Source organism: Gymnoscopelus braueri, assembly GCF_963280865.1.
Source record: "Gymnoscopelus braueri genome assembly, chromosome: 15".
NCBI classification, from domain to species: domain Eukaryota; kingdom Metazoa; phylum Chordata; class Actinopteri; order Myctophiformes; family Myctophidae; genus Gymnoscopelus; species Gymnoscopelus braueri.
The window spans coordinates 51,781,690-51,803,869 of NC_137620.1; the positions used below are offsets into that span (position 1 = coordinate 51,781,690).

General features: G+C 41.8%; 1 long non-coding RNA gene across 1 annotated transcript; it reads left to right on the plus strand.

Moving 5' to 3' along the window:
• Positions 1–658: 658 nt before the first annotated feature.
• On the plus strand, positions 659–17,221 carry LOC308102430. Its single transcript, XR_013934653.1, has 6 exons — positions 659–780; positions 1,817–1,894; positions 3,943–4,000; positions 6,937–7,022; positions 8,480–8,521; positions 16,173–17,221. It is a non-coding gene; the product is annotated as an uncharacterized lncRNA (long non-coding RNA).
• Positions 17,222–22,180: the final 4,959 nt, after the last annotated feature.

Genomic DNA, 22,180 nt, shown 5'->3' on the forward strand with positions numbered 1-22,180 from the left:
ATTCATTCATTCATTCATATATATATATATATATATATATATATATATATATATATATATATATATATATATATATATATACATACACTTACATCTTACAGTAACAACTTACTCTATCATTCATACATGCAGTGTTGTTGTGAGCTTGTAGATCAGCTATTTTCAAAGAGCCAATGTATATAGGGTTAGAGTGCTCATGTGACCTAATCGCTTCGTTTGGGATTGTTTTCATAGACCTGGTTGCTTATTTCTCTTGCGCAATCTGGCAACACTGGTGGCCTGAATTTTTACACCTACGCACGCATGCTGGATTTGCGGAACTAATGTTTGGTGAACTGTGGAGACACGTTCAACGTTGCCATGTCCGCTTATTATAAGCGACTTTTGCCTACTTTTTCTTTAAAGTTGCTCGTAAACATAGGTGGTTGTGACTTTTTGGCCTTGTTTCTTAAAGTGCTGTTTCTTATCGCAAGGAGTTGTGTGCTTGTAGATCGGCTTTTTTCAAATAGCCAATGTATGTGTTCAAAGGGCGAAGGGCTTGCTTCTTTTGGGCTTGTTTTCATAGACCTGGTTGCTTGTTTCTGTCGCACAACCTGGCAACCCTTAAGGCCACATGGTGAAGCCACCCCCCTTCCCCCCTCACTTGTTATGTTTGCCGGTCGGAGACAGACAGAGTGAAGAGAGAAGTTGCAAACTATAAAACCTCATTTACCTTTATATTATATCACTAATCTACATCTTTTCTTCAGAGGAGTTTCATTTCGTCGTCTTTTGTGTGAGGTGAGTAATAATATAATTGTTATAGTTTATTATGATCCGTCTGTTAGCCGATAACTTTCCAAGCTAACTTTACAAGCTAACGTTGCATCGTCGTCATGGATGAAGTCCAACCTTGTGTTTGCACTTTTTCCCGTTTTGTTCCTTACATCTACTTAAACCTTCAAATGTCGGGCAAAAGTGTTTGCCCGAAGGCCACGGATGTTACAAGTATGTACGGCCCCCCAGAAATACCCGTATTTTCCATATAGTTAAATTAAAATCCTTTTAATCCGATCGGTAGTTATTTTCTCATAGATTTATATTGTATCGGAGTGCAATACACCTCCCAACCGATAGGGTCGCGTAGTTGAAAGCATGGAGGAAATGCTGAGACTGGCCACCGATCGGATTAAAATGCTTTTTATTGAACAATACGGAACATACTGGTACTTCTGTGGGCCCCTACATAATTTTAACATCCATGGCCATGAGGTAAGCACTTTATATTTGAAATGTGAACGTTTATGTAGATGTACGGGACGTAAATGGACAAAGTGCAAACACCAGGTTGAAGTTCATCCATGACTGTCATGTTTCATGGCTATTCTGTAGGCTAAGCTACGTTTGTTGTCGGTGAGACATCTCCTCACAATCGACCATATATCTGTATCAATTCCTTATTTAACACACAATGCAGCTTTTAATCGACTTTGCATTTGTTTGTTATATATTATGTTAATACTTGTGATTAAGACCAACAGCTAGCCACTATCAGGAGAATGTAGGACGTGTGTGTGTGTGTGTGTGCGTGAATACAGTTTTTTTGCAATATTTTTACAGATTGAAAATTAGCAGATCTACAAGCTCACTTGTGTACTTAGAATAAATGACCTCAATAGAAAAAGCACATTTAATCTTCTGAATATAGCAGATGTAGAATCTCACTTGTACATCTAGATAAGATGTGGTGTGAGCAACTGTCTATGTAAATCAATAACAAATGTATCTTCAGGTTAACTTTGTGTCTAAAATAAAAAAAAATATTATTCATTTGCAGGTGTGGTGGAGATCCTGTGTGTTGGTGACAGCAGACAGACAGACAGACCTCTTCCAGACTAACACTACTGCAAGCCAGGTTTGTTTAACATACACACCTGACACATTTGTAATCATCTCATGTTGCCATTATGGAAATGGTCTTGGGGTCAAAATGGCAGATCTACAAGCTCATAGCGTGCCACTCGGTGCTGCGCTATGAGCTTGTAGATCTGGTATTTTTGAAAAATTGTGCAAATATTTGAATATATATTCTATAAATAGTTTGAAAAACATGTTTCCATGTCAAGGACCCCCAAAATGTATTTGGCCGTGGACTTCCATCTCAAAATTGTTCCTGTTCACGATTTAGAAAAAATGGCACATACAAGCTCATGGCGCTGCATATTATTTTTTACAAGTGACCTTGTAGATCTGCTATTTCTGCCTTTCTCACCATATTTGATATGTTTGGCAAATATTTGTAGATGCCTTTGAATACTTGTGTATTTTTGTCTGTCACTGTCTCTCAGCATTCTATGTACATTATGTGACTACCTTGCTTATATAACAGATTCAGCTTTTAATTGACTTTTCTTGTTATATTTATTCTGTTAAAACTTAAGATGGACAACTAGTCTCTAACAGGAGAATGTAGGATTGAGAGGAGGGGTGTGTGTGTGTACTATACACACACACACACACTCGGTGCCACGCTATGAGCTTGTAGATCTTCTATTTTTGAATAGCCAAACGAATCTAAAATTCACACACAGATGCGTCCCCTGTCTTAAGGTGTTGAAAGCAGTTACTGTGTTAACCCAGAAGGAGCATACTAGCAGCCCTACATAAGTAACACTGTTTGCATACTGGTACAGTGCTGGTATAGTTGTTGATGCATCTCTGCCATTTTAAGTTTCTTTGGCTATTCAGAAATAGCAGATATACAAGCTCAGTGTGGCACAGAGTGCTACGCTATGAGCTTGTAGATCTGCTATTTTTAAATCGTGAAAATATACCAACATTTTTAACTCCGATCTGTGCTTCTGACTGAGGGTCTGGAACAACATAGTTTTGAGATGGGTGGGTCCCCGGCCAAATGCATATATTGGGGCTTCTGGGGGTCCCTTGAACAACATATTTTGACAACGATCTGTGCTTCTCGGGGTCCCTGGAAGAACATATTTTGAGATGGGGGTCCGCACATATCATTTTGGGGGTCCTTGACATGGAAAAGTTGGAGCACCACTGATATAACAACATATTTGCACAAATGTTCACGATTTTTCACAAATGGCACATACAAGCTCATAGCACGGCATATTATTTTTTACAAGTGACCTTGTAGATCTGCTATTTTTGCTTTTCTCACTATATTTGATATGTTTGGCAAATATTTGTAGATGCCTTTGAATACTTGTGTATTTTTGTCTGTCACTGTCTCTCAGCATTCTATGTACATTATGTGACTACCTTGCTTATATAACAGATTCAGCTTTTAATTCACTTTGCTTGTTATATTTATTCTGTTAAAACTTGTGATTAAGATGGACAACTAGCCTGTAACAGGAGAATGTAGGACTGAGATGAGGTGTGTGTGTTTACGCGCGCACACACACACACACACACACACACACACACACACACACACACACACACACACACACACACACACACACACACACACACACACACACACACACACACACACACACACACACACACACACACTCGGTGCCGCACTATGAGCTTGTAGATCTTCTATTTTTGAATAGCCAAACAAATCTAAAATTGACACACAGATGCATCCCCGGTATTAAGGTGTTGAAAGCAGTTACTGTGTTAACCCAGAAGGAGTATACTAGCAGTAGCACCCCTACTTAAGTAAGACTGTTTGCATACTGGTACAGTGGTGTAGTTAACTGGTATAGTTGCTGTGTTTTCACGTCGTGGATGCAATGTATTATTCAGTATATTCGTTTCCATTTGAAAGTATGCTTTAATAAGTACCTGACAAACATGATGTAGAATCTCACTTGTAGATCTAGATAAGATGTGGTGAGAGCAACTGTCTATGTAAATCAATAACAAATGTATCTTCAGGTTAACTTTGTGTCTAAAATAAAAAAAAATATTATTCATTTGCAGGTGTGTTGGTGACAGCAGACAGACAGACCTCTTCCAGACTAACACTACTGCAAGCCAGGTTTGTTTAACATACACACCTGACACATTTGTAATCATCTCATGTTGCCATTATGGAAATGGTCTTGGGGTCAAAATGGCAGATCTACAAGCTCATAGCGTGCCACTCGGTGCTGCGCTATGAGCTTGTAGATCTGGTTCAGCTTTTAATTCGCGCTATGAGCTTGTAGATCTGGTTCAGCTTTTAATTCGCGCTATGAGCTTGTAGATCTGATTCAGCTTTTAATTCACTTTGCTTGTTATATTTATTCTGTTAAAACTTGTGATTAAGATGGACAACTAGCCTGTAACAGGAGAATGTAGGACTGAGATGAGGTGTGTGTGTTTATACACCCACACACACACACACACACACACACACACACACACACACACTCACACACACACTCGGTGCCACACTATGAGCTTGTAGATCTTCTATTTTTGAATAGCCAAACAAATCTAAAATTGACACACAGATGCATCCCCGGTATTAAGGTGTTGAAAGCAGTTACTGTGTTAACCCAGAAGGAGTATACTAGCAGTAGCACCCCTACTTAAGTAAGACTGTTTGCATACTGGTACAGTGGTGTAGTTAACTGGTATAGTTGCTGTGTTTTCACGTTGTGGATGCAATGTATTATTCAGTATATTCGTTTCCATTTGAAAGTATGCTTTAATAAGTACCTGACAAACAAACATGCTCACTTGTGTGTGCCTAATTGTCTTGAGGTCAATCCAGGGCCAGTGTTTAAGGAGGCATTGCCAATATCGATAGCTTGATTTACTTATATTGTGATAAGTGCTAGGCACGCCTGCATTTTGTATTAACCCTTTAAGACCGGGATCGCTGTCATTTTAGATTTCTTTGGCGATTCAAAAATAGCAGATATACAAGCTCATAGCGCAGCACCAAGTGAGCTTGTAGATCTGCCATTTTTGAAAAATCTTGATAGTTTGCAAACATTTTTAACTCCCGTATGTGCTTCTGGGAGTCCCTGGAACAACATATTTTCAGATGGGGGGTCTGTGGCCAAATGCATATCATTTTGGAGGTCCTTGACATGGAAAAGTGGAGCACCAACACACGTTGGCAGCTTGTAGATCTGCTATTTTTACTCTTATTGTGTGCCACTCTTGTATGATGAAGTAGGGCAGTGGTTCTCAAACTTGTTAATTTCAAGGACTTTTATGTAGATGTAAATGGATAAAGTGCAAACACCAGGTTGAAGTCATGTTTCAGAGCTAGCTCTGTTAGCTACATCATTGTTTTTCAGAACATCGTGTCACAATCGACCTTCGTAACAATTCATTATATAACACAAAATGTAACCTTGCATTTGTTATATATATATTCTGTTAAAATTGTGATTAATAAACACAGACCACTAGCCACTAACAGGAGAAAGTAGGGCGGAGATGAGGGGTGTGTATGTTTGGGCTCACACATGGTCACACCACTTAACCTTATTTAAAATAGCAGATCTACAATCTAATTTTCTGACCTTGCTATTGTCCCTATATTGACATGCTCACGCCCTTGTGCTCAGACTGTGTCTGTCTATCTGTCTACATTTGCGGTGTGAGTACTGTACATTGTTGCATTGCTGATTTGGTATGTTGGCAGTTGGCATAGATAGACAAATATTGTACTTGTACTTCTATCCACTACATCTCACAGGCAAATATTGTACTTTTAATGCACTACAATTATTTGAAAACTTAAGTTACTTTGTTGATTTTGATTATTGTTTAAAAAACCGTCACACGCATGTATCCGAATAAGGCACCCTATTTTGGGCATGGCTATCTCAAAAGTCCCGTTGCATCACATTAGTCACGGAGGTGGTATGTTGACACACACACACACACACACACACACACACACACACACACACACACACACACACACACACAGATCTGTTGTGTTATAGTCACGGCTTTGTATTGCAAAAAAAACGGGGAGACGGTCACACCACGCACGTCTCACAGTACAGTACAGACCGTACAGTACAGACCATACAGTACAGTACAGACCGTACAGTACAGTGCAGTACAGACAGTACAGTACAGACCGTACAGTACAGTACAGACCGTACAGTACAGTACAGTACAGACCGTACAGTACAGTACAGACCGTACAGTACAGTACAGACCGTACAGTACAGTACAGCACAGTACAGACTGTACAGCACAGTACAGTACCGTACAGTACAGTACAGACTGTACAGTACAGTACAGACCGTACAGTACCGTACAGTACAGACCGTACAGTACCGTACAGTACAGACCGTACAGTACAGTACAGACCGTACAGTACATTACAGTACAGTACAGTACTGACCGTACAGTACAGTACACACCCAGTACAGACCATACAGTACAGTACAGTACAGACCGTACAGTACAGACCGTACAGTACAGTACAGTACAGTACAGACAGTACAGTACAGTACACACCGTACAGTACAGTACAGACCGTACAGTACAGTACAGTACAGTACAGACCGTACAGTACATTACAGTACAGTACAGTACAGTACAGTACACACCGTACAGTACAGACCGTACAGCACAGTACAGTACAGTACAGTTTTTTTTTATTTATTTTTTTATCCCATGACTTTGTACCCCCAAACGACATTTTCTTTGGGGAGGTTAGGGGTGGGGGGGTTGGGGGGGGGGTACTAGAATTCTGCCCGCGTAGCGGGCAGAACTTCTAGTTATATATATTTGAAAATAGCAGATCTACAAGCTCACTGTGAGTTTAATGTTTGGAAAATAGCTGATCTACAAGCTCACTGTAAGCTTGTTGCCTTTTAAATAGCCGACCTACGAGCTCACTTGTCAGCTTGTAGATCACTTGTGAGCTTGTAGATCTGCTATTGTCACTATATTTATATAGTGACAAATATATATTTGTGTCTAAAACACAGTATTTTTTATTGACATTTTCAGCTGTGGCGTGGCTGTACACCGGACCTGATATCTTGGCCAACACAGCAGTGGACTGAGGGGACCATCCCAGACTGCACTACTGCAAGGTTTGTTTAACATAACATGACTATCTAATGTTGGCATATGGAAATTGTCTTGGGGTCAATCCATTGTCAGTTTTTAAGGAGACATTGCCAATATATATACTCTATTTAGTTTAACTCTTTGACTGCCATATCAATAGTGTGCCAGTGCTGTCAGCAAAAACGGTGATTTTACTGTACCTTTGAAAAATCATGGAATCTCTGTGACCGCCGTCCTCACAGATCGGCGCATTACATGCATTACAAATTATTTTGTTGGTCCCCATATGATTAGCTTAATTGAAACACATTTTCTTTATTTGTAAATTGCCAACTCCTATTATTTTTGCTTATTTTGCACTCTTTATTGTCTCCGTCAGGCCGGAAGGCATGGCTGAGACTGTTTTGCACCCTGTCTGTCTTTTTGTGTGTCACTCTGTCTGTGGACAGTCAATCTCTGGTACCGTTGGCTTGATGGCAGTGAAACTGCACACACACTGTCTGGATGCCAGAGCAGAATTCTGTCCTTGGTGATCAAAAACAAATCTGTCCAGTTTTTCATATTCATCCTGATTGACGTATTCCAAACATTGCTGGCCCACAATAACCGACCTAACCTGGTAGAGACCTCTTGGAGCCCTTTCTCTAATTACATTCTGTTTCCACACATTTTTAAAAGGTAATTGGATCCAATTAGTCAAAGCTGTCAGCCATTCTTAATCAAATAATTCAAATGGAATAAAACAAAATGGTTACACCATTACTCTACAGATAAATGGTAACATTAGTGTTTGCAACAGTAAACTTATGAATTAATGCATTCTTTTCCCACACTGCTATACCTAATATAAACTATGCAGATGATATGCGTACTTCAATTCTATGGTGTACTCATCATATACATAATCTTTGGTAGACATATATGCTTATGTAATACTTTCTCTCTTTAGTTCTACTTTTCCAAATGTTTTGGTTAATATTGTATAAAATCTTGAATAGTTAAAGTTCAACAAGGGAATGTCAGCTATGTCTGTCATAGCCATAATTGCATGAATGGTAGATGTATATAAATAAAATAAGCACCATACATACAAATGCAGCTGTTAGATTGCTAACACACCAATAATGCACATTATGGAAAGCTGAAAGACGCGGTCAGAGAAATGACTTCATATATACCGATACTTGATCATAGACAAAGATTTTCATAAAAAATGTGCCCTTTAAACAGCCATAACTACAGTTCCGAGCATGCTTAACGCCCCAAACTTGGTAGGTGCTATAGCAGTGTAAAACACTTTAAATGGCCATGCTTCAGTGACCAACGCTCTTAGCAGCGCAACAGAGGACTAGGTTTTGAAGGCTGCGCAGCAGCCTGAAAATCTACTGTCATAAAATGGCACACACGGTTTTTACACAAGAATATAACGGTAGAAAAAACTATAGCGCTAGTCTGAAATTGTTCTCTTTTTTTATTCTAGTGTTCATCAGATCGAAACAGCTCCTCTGGTGACTTTTTAACGGTAAGTAAGTTGATTCTTGATGCCTAGAGTGATTTGTGACTAATGCTACACTAGTATTGAAGGTTGAAGGTTGTTTTTTGGTAAAGAGTGTACATTTTCGTAAAAGTTCAGATCTAAAACTTGGTGACATCATGCCTTATCGTAAGAAGAAATCTATCGCTAAAAAGAAATTCTGGGATGCTAAATTGGCCCATACAGATTCACCAAACAGTTGCACAGAGGTCGATGAAGGGGCACAAAACACATTTAGTCCATGGCCAGCCATGGAGCCTGTGGTAGAAACAGCTCAGCAACATGCACAGTCTGATGTTGAAGAACAAGACAACATTGTCGAGGCCATGGACCTTTCCAACAATGACCAAGCATGCACCGTGCCACCCTCTGTCAAATCTGTGCAGGCATCCAAAAGCCAAAATCATCATAAGTTTTCCCAAATGTCAAAGAATCGGCAGTGTACATGCATGGGTCTGACATTTTTGGCACACCAACATGAAGGTCTTGACTTGAAGATGGATGATCTTGACAAGATACTGGACAAGGGAGACAGTCTGTATAAAAGAACAATAGAAACACTAAAAAGACAAAAGCTGTTTAAGTCATGCCAGCTGACAATGGAGGAAGTACCTCTCAAGGTGGAAACGGAACACAATACGTACTCTGTGAAAAAATCTAGCGTGGACATGGGATATATGAGAGCTGAGGGAGAGCCCTACCGACGGCATTGGTGGCTGAAGCTTCAGGAAAGACTTAAGTGTCTGTCTGAGAATGTCAAATATGCACTCCTAACAGTATCACCACACACCATTGCTGTTTTTAGAGACAGGTCTGGAAGATATGGACTGTTTGACTCTCATCAGAGAAGTGCTGATGGCCTACCTTTGCCTGGAGGAAAAGCTGTAATGATGACCTTCACTCAGTTGGATGATCTGTTCGCTAAGATTGACCAGCTAATTGACTTCTCACACTCAAACAATATTGACAAAATGCAGTATGACTTCATGCCAGTGACATTTGAACAGACAAATGCTCGGTCACCCCATCTGTCAACAGTGCAAGTTCATCCTGACAACCTGCATCACAAAGAGCCTGTCGATCTAACTTGCCAGGATGAAACAAACACTGGACCTCCAATCACCAAGCATTCTCTGCAGGCAGGCCATTCACCATCAACACGAGTGATGTCAGACACTACAAATGAAGGAGCCAACAAAATGAGTAAACAACGGAAACAGAAAATAATGAGGAGACAAAGAAAGGATCAACTGCAATCAGATGCCAAGGAAAAACCTAGGACTCCAAGGAAGGAATACATGAACAAATACATTGCCATGAGATGTATAACAAATGAAAAATTCAAGGAACAGCAAAAGAAATTCAAGAAGGCATATCTCAACAAGAGGTTCAGAGAAGATGAGGAGTTCAGGGAAAAGGTTAGGGAACACATGAAGTCCGACATGGCCCGCAGATGCAAAACGGACCCATTCTTCAAGATGCGCCGTGACATCCGACGTTCAATGAAAATAAGAAATAGATACAAGGACTTATGTGATATCCTGCGCAAACGGGGCATTGCTGTAAAAGCGAGTAAAGATTTAGATACTGCGAGGATAGATTTAGCTCCCGCACCCCAACAGAATGAGCTACTACAAGGCGCTATAGCGAGTTTCCAGAAAGTCATAAAACATGGACCAACTTTTGTGTGCACAACGTGCCATCGGACTCTTTTCGCTGGTCAAGTGAATGTTTGTCATCGGTCAAATTACACGATCAAACCCGCCGTGGTTGCTGCCTGCTTAACAGGCAAATACCTTCATTCGTGTGATGATCAATGTGGAGGGCCGGAAGATTGCACTGTACCCGAAGAAAGGCGAAAAGAGTGGATTTGTCAATGCTGTCACAAAAGTGTAGTAGCAGGAAGAATGCCACGCTTGGCTGTCGCAAACAACCTGGAACTTGCACCCATTCCTCCAGAGCTCCGCCAACTCAATGTGCTGGAAAGACAAATATCGGCAATAGACATACCATTTGCCAAGATTCTCACACTTCCTAAAGGCAAACAGAGTGCTATTTATGGTGCTGTGGTGTGCGTGCCAGCAGACGTGGAAACCACAGTAAACACCCTACCCAGAAGGCTCGACTCATCCCGTTTGTACAGGGTGAAACTGAAGAGACGTCTGCGGTACAAAGGCCATCATTTGTTTCACACTGTCAATATGACCAATGTCTTACTGGGCTTGAGGAAACTCATCGAGACACACCCCGACTACAAAAACATCACAATCCGAGATGATGAGAGCATCAACGATGAAAATGTGGAGGGCCAGCTTGAAGACCTACCCACTGTTGAACTTGAAGACCTACCCACTGTTGAACAGACAGGCACAGACGAAGTCATGGACAGTTGTGACGACGCCGAAATGATGGAAGTAGCCGATGCGACTGAAACTCTCGACCCATCCCAGCAGTGGGTGGATCAACATCCACCCACTGCCCAAGATGAGCAAGATGCGCTGAGACCTGGACATGGCCTGGACAGTTGCTTGGAACCGGATGACATTGGACAAGAGACAATGACATACGGAGATGGCATATTCTGCATCGCCCCAGCTGAAGGAAACAAGCCTGTCAGCTATAGCACAGCCCCTAACCTCGAAGCAAGGGCCTTCCCTACATTGTTTCCAACTGGAGAGAACACGTTGGATCGTAAGAGAAAGCTCAAACTGACACCAAGCAGGTACTTCAACGCAAGGCTTTTCAATGTTGATGATCGTTTTGCGAGAGACCAAAGCTATCTCTTTTTTGCCCAGTTTGTTACAGAGACCCACTTGGCAAAAAACACCATCTCAATTCAATTGAGGAAGGGCAAACCCTTTAGCAAGGATGGTCGCAGGATCTCCAACAAGATGTTGCAGGACAAGCATGAAGTTGAGAGACTGGTCAGAAACCGGGATGCAACAAGGTTCATGCAACCCCTGAGGGGGACGCCAGCCTACTGGCAGAAGACCATGTATGATTTATTTGCCATGGTCCGTCAGTTAGGCCCACCTACCTTCTTTTTGACCTTAAGTGCTGCAGAATTCAGATGGCCAGAGGTCATAACGGCAATAAAAGCACAGCAAGGCCAAATTGTGAATTTTGACAAGCTGGACTGGAATGAGAAGTGCGACATCCTCAGAAGCAATGCAGTGACTACCATGCGAATGTTTGACAAGCGAGTTCGTTCTGCGTATACAAAACTGCTGTTGTCTGATGCTCGCCCTATCGGACACGTCATAGATTATTTCCATAGAATAGAGTATCAAGCCCGGGGTTCGCCGCATGTTCACGCCTTAATGTGGGTAGCCGACGCCCCCAAACTTGGAGAAGACTCGGACGAGAAGATATGCGAATTTGCGGACCGCTACATTTCGTGCCAGCTGCCTGATCCAAACGAAAATCCTGTGCTTCACCGAATTGTCCAAGAAGTTCAGATGCACAGCAAAAACCACACAAAGTCCTGTAAGAAAGGTAACAAGACATGCAGGTTTGGATTCCCCAAGGCACCAGTGGACACAACCTGGTTAACTAACCCAACGCCAGTTGATCCAATGGAGGAAGTCACGGATGAAGACGAAAGGGGCGCAACAGGAGGAAATGAAGGAGCAAACGAAAGTGCAAAGAGGAGTACAGAAGGCATAGGCAAACAACAGAGGGCAAGAGCACAAGCTGCTTTGGCCAAACTCAAACCTCTGTATGATCTACTTCTGGACTTGCCATCAGAACTGACCGACCTCTCAGAGTTGCTGGCAAAGTGCAATTTGACTCACGAAGAGTACGACAGCTATCTTGAAGACTTGAGGAATGTCCAGGTCCTCTTGATGAAGCGTGGAGTCAAGGACTGCTATGTGAACAACTACAACCCAGTTTTGCTGGAGGCCTGGAATGCCAACATGGATATCCAGTTTGTCCTGGACCACTTTGTTTGCATCTCATACATGCTGTCCTACATATCCAAGGCCGAACATGAGATGGGTGAGCTTCTGAAACAAGTAGTCGAAGGCATAGACCCCACAAAAGTGACCGAAAGGGGTGCAATGAACGAACTTGTTCACGCATATGTGAAAAACAGACAGGTTAGCTCTCAGGAGGCAGTGGCCCGAACTTGCAGCTTGCAATTGAAGAAATGCTCCCGCGAAGTTGTCTTCCTCCCGACGGATGACAATGCAATGAAAATGAGCCTCCCGCTCAGCTTGCTGCAGAAAAGACCAGCCGATTCGAACCAAGTGTGGATGTCAGGGCTTCTTGACAAATACAACGCCAGACCCAAAACACTGGTGTTTGACAACATGTGTCTAGCAGAATTTGCATCCGAGTACAGGATTGTGTACGGTAGCGAAGCAAAAAAGCCAGATTGCCTGAAGCTGTCTGACAACATGGGAACCATTAAGAAGCGCTCGACGGATGGCCGACCCGCGGTTATCAGATACGCGAAATTCTCGGAACAGAAGGACCCCGAGAAATACTTCGGCAACTTGCTGAAGGCTTACCTTCCGCATCGCTATCAGACCACACTGAAAACCGCAATCTTCCCCACCTACAAGGAGTTCTACGACTCTGCGTCTGTGAAAATACCTGGACAAAAATGGACATGCCGCGCAAATGCCATTGTTGATGAGAACAAAATGAGGTATGAAAAACACAGCAAATCGATGGAAGAAGCATTAGAGGAATTCATGAAGCATGGCCCTGCGGAAGATGCGTGGGCCAACATTGCCCCAGAAAATGAGCTCGAGCGGATGGAATGTCTTGCCGAACAAGATCAAGATCCACAGGCAGACGACGAACAAGACGACGTCCCAGAGTTCAGTTGTCAAGAGGTGGGTACAATTGTTGGTCACAGGGTATCGGCTCCGCAAATGAGCCTCGATTATCTGCGTTCAATGTGTCGAAACCTCAACCGGACTCAAGCCTCCATCTTTCACTCTGTACGTGAATGGTGCTTCAAGAGCGTACTCGACCAGAAACCCGAACCCTTCTTCTTCTTTGTCACTGGGGGTGCTGGAACTGGCAAATCACACCTGATCAAGTGCATCTACGGTGAGGCAACACGGATTCTCCGTCGACTCCCCAGACTGTTTGAGGAGACGGACGCATCCATGCCCACAGTGCTGCTGTCTGCGTTTACAGGAACTGCGGCATACAACATCGCGGGAAACACACTGCATTCCCTGTTGAAGTTGCCAAGAAAACTGAAACCACCCTACATAGGACTGGGAAACAAATTGGATGACGTGAGGGCAAAGCTGGGAAATGCGGAGATCATCGTCATAGATGAGGTGTCGATGATTTCAAAGGCTATGTTTATCTACATCCACTGGAGACTGCAAGAGATTAAAGGCAGTAAGAGGCCATTCGGCGGCATGTCGGTACTTGTAGTAGGCGACTTTTACCAGCTCCCTCCAACGTCAAGTGGGAAACCGCTCTGTGTGCTCGAGGAAGGCCAACCGGACCTTCTGCTCGAACACTTTCAGATGATCACGTTGACCGAGATCATGCGACAGAAAGATGATCTGCCCTACGCAGAGCTTCTGAATAGGTTGAGAGTCAAAGCGAAGAAGGATCCGCTGAGTGACACAGACAAAGCACTCCTTGCTCAGAGAGTGACTGTGCGTGACCGTTGTCCTAAGGATGTTGTGCACATCTTCGCAACCAACAAAGAGGTGTCCGAACACAACGCCAAATCTTTGTCTGCGCTCCACAGCCACATCGTCAACATACCCGCGGAAGACTACAAGCAAGTCCATAACCACAAGACTCGCCTTGCCAGTCCCTGTACAGGAGAGCAGAACGATCTTCTTGACAACTTGCAGGTTGCAGAAGGCGCCCCAATCGTGATCATCAGGAACATAGATGTGGAGGATGGCCTTGTGAACGGGACATTTGGCAAGATGGCTAGTGTAGAGATGCACGTAAACGAGGACGGGAGTAGAGTAGCCAAGCTTTGGCTTGTAGTAGACAAGCCTGAAGCAGGACAGAAATACCGGAAAACTACACCTGGCAGTACACAAGTGTACGTCGAGAGATATGAGGAACACCTGAGCAATAACACGCTTCGTAGGCAATTTCCCATCAAGTTGGCATATGCTTGCACAGCTCACAAAGTCCAAGGCATGACTACACAATCTGCTGTGGTTTCCTTGAAACGGATCTTCCAACCAGGCATGGCCTACGTTGCCCTCAGTAGGACAACGTCATTGCAAGGATTGCACATCATTGACTTCGATGCGAAGAAAATCTATGCTGATCCTGCAATCACAGCTGCCCTGGAATCCATGAAGACCGCCTCACTGGACAGTGTTATGCCACTGTTGAAGTATCGAGAGACGACAGGCCAGGCGCAAACACTCGCGATTGTCCATCACAACACGCAAAGTTTACCGGCACACATTCAGGACATCAAAAAACATCACGAACTGACCCATGCAGATGTCCTGTGCTTGACCGAGACGCATCTCACCGGCTCCTTTGTGGCTGACAGTCTCCAATTGGATGGATACACCATGTTCAGCCGCAACAAGCACATCTCGTACACCAGCCGTCCTGAATGTGCAGAACAGAATGGCGGTGGCGTCGCTGTGTATGTGAAGGACCATTTCCAGGCATGTGAAAAGCGTTACCTACACAATGTGACAAACCTCGAGTTTGTGGTCGTCAAGATAGAGTCCCCTGTCAAGCTTCTGATCGCTGCAGTGTACAGACCACCACGTTACGATGGCCCGTTCATGGAAAATCTGAAGGCGCTTCTGGACTCCTTAGAAGTGATGGACCACCATCCCATCGTAGTCTGTGGTGATTTCAACGAAAATCTACTGGCCAGTGTAGGTACTCCGATAGCGATGCTGCTCGAGTCCAGAGGATACACACAACTGATCAAGGAGAAGACTACTGACAAAAACACGCTGTTGGATCACATTTACATCTCAAGACCAGAGCAATGTCTACAGTCTGGAGTACTACGTACGTACTACAGCTACCATGATCCTGTGTATTGCGTATTATCCTCCGATCAGGACTAGTGCATAGCCTGCAAGACAAGCTTGCAAACACTGGAACCATGTAGACCTTAGTTTCAAGGACATCGTGCTCTTTCCCACCAAACGCATTCTGACCTGCTCTTATAAATCACATCTGCCGCACTCAATAACAAAAGGATTGAGAACAATGGAACCTCTTGATCACCAACCCTGTCATTGGATATATCACTGGAACATGTGAATGAGCTGCCCAAATAGTGGTCACCAGAGATGATCGTTTGACGGTATGAACTATTCATAGCCAACGCTACATCATTCTCTGGTGCCACTCCAGCGCAAAGTCTCATCTGCCACACTAAATAACAAACGGATTGCGAACAATGGAACCTCTTGATCACCAACCCTGTCATTGGATATATCACTGGAACATGTGAATCAGCTGCCCAAGTAGTGACCGGGCCTCATCGTAGCCGCACCTATACTTTGGAATCTCCCATTACGCAGCAGCCAAATCTCACCTTTTTTCTCTTGTCGCTAGTATTATTCATATTGTAGCATTGTTTTGTCTTTTTTCATAATTACTGATTGTGAAGCATTTGTTTGAAAAGAACACTAACACTTGTTTCCCTGTTTTTCAGAAGCCGTCCAGCACTGATATTGTTTTTGCCTTTAACCTTTTTCTACATTTCAGGAATGTTCTTTGTGAATAATTGTCATATTTCTAATTGTCATTTATGTTGTGGCTCGTGAACCGGTAGTACCCAATTTCTATAAACACAATATTGGCCATCCCTGAATTTAATAACAAACTCACACATAAAATAATCAATTCTAAAAAATGCATAACAAACTATTTTGGATTGTATACTGCCTTTTCATGACCCACTACCTTATATTTACATGTGCATGTTGTAAATGTTTTAACTCACCATTTGTTTTTAGGGCTGTAAGACTGTAACACTTATTAGGACTAAATTATTTTTTAATAAATGTTGTCAAAAAATTTAATTTTATTCAAACAGCCAATATACAAGCATTAAAATAGGACTTAATTTCTTAATTAAACTAATAAATGTAATCCCAAAATAATTATGGAAAATGTTACACATTGATTCATTGATAAATACAAAATTAGATATCTACAAAATACACTTTGAGATAATTCACTTAATCAATATAGTTGCAGCCCTAAAAGTTTTACTTATTTTTCAGAATGTTAAATTTCTTAGTTTGTTTAATATATTTACCAGGAGCTTGCTTGATCGCCTTTTTTAACAAAGGGGTCGGTGCAAGAATTTTTTCCCCGTGCACTCCTAAATTGGCTGAAATAGGAGGCGGGTTTTTTGCTTCACCCTGGAAAATATTGAAATTACTTAAAGGTTAGAATATAATTTTGGACAATAACAGTAATAGTAGTAATAATAATAACCATTATAGCATCAATAATATATCTGTCAATAATAATAAACTGTTTACAGGCATTGTAATAGTTATCATAAAATATAATTTGTTTAATTGTCACTAATAACTCATATTAACCTATATATAGAATCATAAAATATGACCATAATTACATATATAATCATAATAACTATAGTAAAAATAATTGATAGGACATTATACCAAATATATTAATGGTGTTGCTTACAGTAAAGGTACCAATAATACAATTGTGTTAATAAATACTTTAAACTATATCTGCTCTGCTTTGTCTCTACTTATTTTTCTTTTTGCCATGTGTTTGAAAAGTGAATCTATATGTTTGGTAATGTATTTAGTCACATGTATTTAACATTTACAATGAATACAGATGTGTTTTTACTATTCACAATCAGAAGGGTTCTTCACTACTAAAGCTGAACAAAAAGTGAAACTTTGGAATGTAACATCTCATTAATGCCTAAACCCATACACATATGAACATAATATACACAAGTTGTTCGTTTAACTGACAATAATTCTTGCCTTCTATAATTTGGTGTTTTAAGCTTGTAATTGAAAGTGTCAGACTATAATCTCTGCCTGCTGGACAAAATGGACTTCAATCCCTCTACTGTGTGTAAAATTGTGAAGCAATCTACATGGACATTAGAGCTTATCCAAAACTCCTGCCTGGTAATGACAAGTCTGTCACAATGTAGGCTAAACAATAGTTTTTCATTGTGGTATTGACACCATTAAGTAACACTGATGTGCCTGATATGCTGGGGAGTATCTATCTTACAATATACAAAATGGTATGGCTACTAGCCAGGTCGACAAGTATCGTAATGGTTCCACATGTATTATATGGTGAGACATTCACAAGTACATTACAAGGTATTTAATATCTATTATCAGGTGAGGGAAAAAAGGTGCTGAATCTTATACTAAAAACATGACATAATATAAGTGTGGGGAAAACGTGAAATGTCTTCCGAGTATTTACAACTTGTTTGCAAATCGCAGATATGCCATTTACTCTATATACACAGGGTATTTTCTCCTCACAATGTCTCAGATCAGAACAATAAGGTTTAAAAAAATGGCAAGTCTGCTTTAATAATTTATTTTGAGACCTATAACACCATCTGTTCCACTGGGGACTGAACTGTGAACTACTATGTGACGATGGATTCCTTGGACTCCCATGGCCGCAACCCAGAACTCTGCGTCGGCGCAACCACACTTTGCAATTGCCCTGAATTGCGACGCGTCTAGTATTAACATTGTTCTTGAACAATGTTAATAAACAATATTTCAAACTGCATCTCCTCCCACAGTTTTTATTCCCCAATTTCGTGCCATATGTCAAAATGACCGTCTTGACCGGGAATCGTGCGCTTGTATTTTTCTAAGAGATTGGTTAAATAGTTTAATTGATATTGATTTATTAGTGCATTAAATTTCCCCATCCGCTTTAATGGAAAAGTGAAAAAACTCAAATTCAAGTATTTTTTTCTCAGAAACCGTAAGAGCTAGAGTTACCAGATTTGGAGGGGAGGTTCATAATTTAGTCCAAAATTATTATACAAATAATTACACCATTCGGCCTCATGGTGGCGCTATAACAGCCGCCTTTACGTTTTGGCCTTTAACTCTTGAACCGTAGGTCGTAGAATAAAAATCTCTTTTCCGCTGGATTCCTTGGGTCACGACGCATCTCCCCATATAGGCCACGCCCATTTGCGTCAGGAAAGATTTTCCGCCATTTTGAATTTTCTTCAAAACACACTTTTTGCACCTTTTCCTACAGATTTTTTCCAAATCTCACAAAAATCGGTAAACGTGATCTATGGACCCATGCGATAAACATATCCAAACGGCATTTTGATAGTCCTTACCGTTCGTCCGTAATTGGCTTTCAAAGTTAGTGGGAGGAGCCCGTTTTACCAAAAATGCCAAAAATCACGAACGAAACGTCCAATCGATCCCAAATTTGAATCACATGTCGAGGGTGGTTTACTCAACGAATCCCCAAAAGCATTCCCACTTTGACCCATAGGGGGCGCCACAACTCTGCAAAATGTAACCGTTTGATGCAAAAACATGATTTTTGGGGGATCACTCCTCTCAAATTGAAAAGCAGGTGATCTCAGGAGTGATATGACGATGTCATTGGCCCGCTACATTTGTGTGAGGAGCTTATTTATTTTAGTGGGAGGGGCCTATTTCTTCAAATCAAAACGCCATGTATCACGAACGCAGGATCCAATCGGCACCAAATTCGAATGGTACGTCGCGCGGCCTCCGACGGTATTCCTCCAAGCGTATTCCTCAAGTCCGGGCGGCGGCGACCCGCGACCGGCGTCGGCGCAACCACACTTTGCAATTGCCCTGAATTGCGACCCGTCTAGTTATTATTATGCTAGATAAACAATAGTTTAGATCGTCTCTCCTCCCACAGTTTATTTTTCCCAATTTAGTGCCATATGTCAAAATGACCGGCCTCACCGGGAATCGTGCGCTTGTATAAGGCTAAGAGATTGGTTGCATAGTTTTATTGATATTGATTTATTAGTGCATTAAATTTCCCCATCCACTTTAATGGAAAAGTGCAAAAACTCAAATTCAAGTATTTTTTTCTCAGAAACCGTAAGAGCTAGAGTTACCAGATTTGGAGGGGAGGTTCCTAATTTAGTCCGAAATTATTGATAAAATAATTACACTAATCGGCCACATGGTGGCGCTATAACAGCCCCCTTTACGTTTTGGCCTATAACTCTTGAACCGTAGGTCGTAAAATCAAAATTTATTTTTCCCTAGATTCCTTGGGTCATGACGCAACTCCCCATATAGGCCACGCCCATTTGCGTCAGGATAGATTTTCCGCCATTTTGAATTTTCTTCAAAACACACTTTTAGCTCCTCCTCCCATATATTTTGTCCAAATTTAACAAAAATCGGTACACATGATCTCTGGGCCCATGCGATAAACATATCCAAACGGTATTTTGATAGTCCTTACCGTTCGTCCGTAAATGGCTTCCAAAGTTAGTGGGAGGGGCCCGTTTTACCAAAAATGCTACAAATCACGAACGAAACGTCCGGTCAATCCCAAATTTGAATCACATGTCGAGGGTGGTTTACTCAACGAATCCCCAAAATAATTTCCACTTTGACCCATAGAGGGCGCCACAAACGCCCAAAACGTAACCGTTTTATGAAAAAACATGATTTTTGGGGGATCAATCCTCTCAAAATGAAAAGCAAGTGATCTCAGGAGTGACGTGACAATGTAATTGCCGCAGCCTCCGACGGTATTCCTCCCAGCGTATTACTCGGGTCCCGGCGGCACCGACCCGCGAATCGCGTCGGCGCAACCACACTCTGCAATTTCCCAGAATTGCGACCCGTCTAGTTATTAATATTATAGATAAACAATAGTTTAGATCGTCTCTCCTCCCACAGTTTATTTTTCCCAATTTAGTGCTATATGTCAAAATGACCGGCTTCATCGGGAATCGTGTGCTTGTATTTTGCTAAGAGATTGGTTGCATAGTTTTATTGATATTGATTTATTAGTGCATTAAATTTCCCCATCCACTTCAATGAAAAAGTGAAAAAACTCAAATTCAAGTATTTTTTTCTCAGAAACCGTAAGAGCTAGAGTTACCAGATTTGGTGGGGAGGTTTATAATTTAGTCCAAAATTATTGAAAAAATAATTACACTAATCGGCCACATGGTGGCGCTATAACAGCCCCCTTTACGTTTTGGCCTATAACTCTTGAACCGTAGGTCGTAAAATCAAAATTTCTTTTTCCCTAGATTCCTTGGGTCATGACGCAACTCCCCATATAGGCCACGCCCATTTGCGTCAGGATAGATTTTCCGCCATTTTGAATTTTCTTCAAAACACACTTTTAGCTCCTCCTCCCATATATTTTGTCCAAATTTAACAAAAATCGGTACACATGATCTCTGGGCCCATGCGATAAACATATCCAAACGGCATTTTGATAGTCCTTACCGTTCGTCCGTAAATGGCTTCCAAAGTTAGTGGGAGGGGCCCGTTTTACCAAAAATGCTACAAATCACGAACGAAACGTCCGGTCAATCCCAAATTTGAATCACATGTCGAGGGTGGTTTACTCAACGAATCCCCAAAATAATTTCCACTTTGACCCATAGAGGGCGCCACAAATGCCCAAAACGTAACCGTTTTATGCAAAAACATGATTTTGGGGGGATCAATCCTCTCAAAATGAAACGCAAGTGATCTCGGGAGTTACGTGACAATGTAATTGGCGCAGCCTCCGACGGTATTCCTCCCAGCGTATTCCTCGGGTCCCGGCGGCAGCGACCCGCGACTAGCGTCGGCGCAACCACACTCTGCAATTGCCCAGAATTGCGACCCGTCTAGTTAGTGTGGTTGCCCTAACAGGGCAACCAGACTATAGTTCTAGGGATACTTTATTTATTTGTTTCTAGATAAACAATACTTTAGACCGCATCTCCTCCCACAGTTTTTATCCCCCAATGTTGTGCCATATCTCAAAATGACCGTCTTGACCTGGAATCGTGCGCTTGTATTTTGCTAAGAGATTGGTTAAATAGTTTAATTGATATTGATTTATTAGTGCATTAAATTTCCCCATCCGCTTTAATGTAAAAGTGAAAAAACTCAAATTCAAGTATTTTTTTCTCAGAAACCGTAAGAGCTAGAGTTACCACATTTGGAGGGGAGGTTCATAATTTAGTCCGAAATTATTAAAAAAAAAAATTACACTAATCGGCCACATGGTGGCGCTATAACAGCCCCCTTTACGTTTTGGCCTTTAACTCTTGAACCGTAGGTCGTAAAATCAAAATTTCTTTTCACCTGAATTCCTTGGGTCACGACGCATCTCCCCATATAGGCCACGCCCATTTGCGTCTGGATAGATTTTCCGCCATTTTGAATTTTCTTCAAAACACACTTTTTGCACCTTTTCCAATTTTTTTTTTCCAAATCTCACAAAAATCGGTACACGTGATCTATGGACTCATGCGATAAACCTATCCAAACGGCATTTTGATAGTCCTTACCTTTCGTCCGTAATTGGCTTCCAAAGTTAGTGGGAGGAGCCCGTTTTACCAAAAAGGCCAAAAATCACGAACGAAACGTCCAATCGATCCCAAATTTGAATCACATGTCGAAGGAGGTTTACTCAACGAATCCCCAA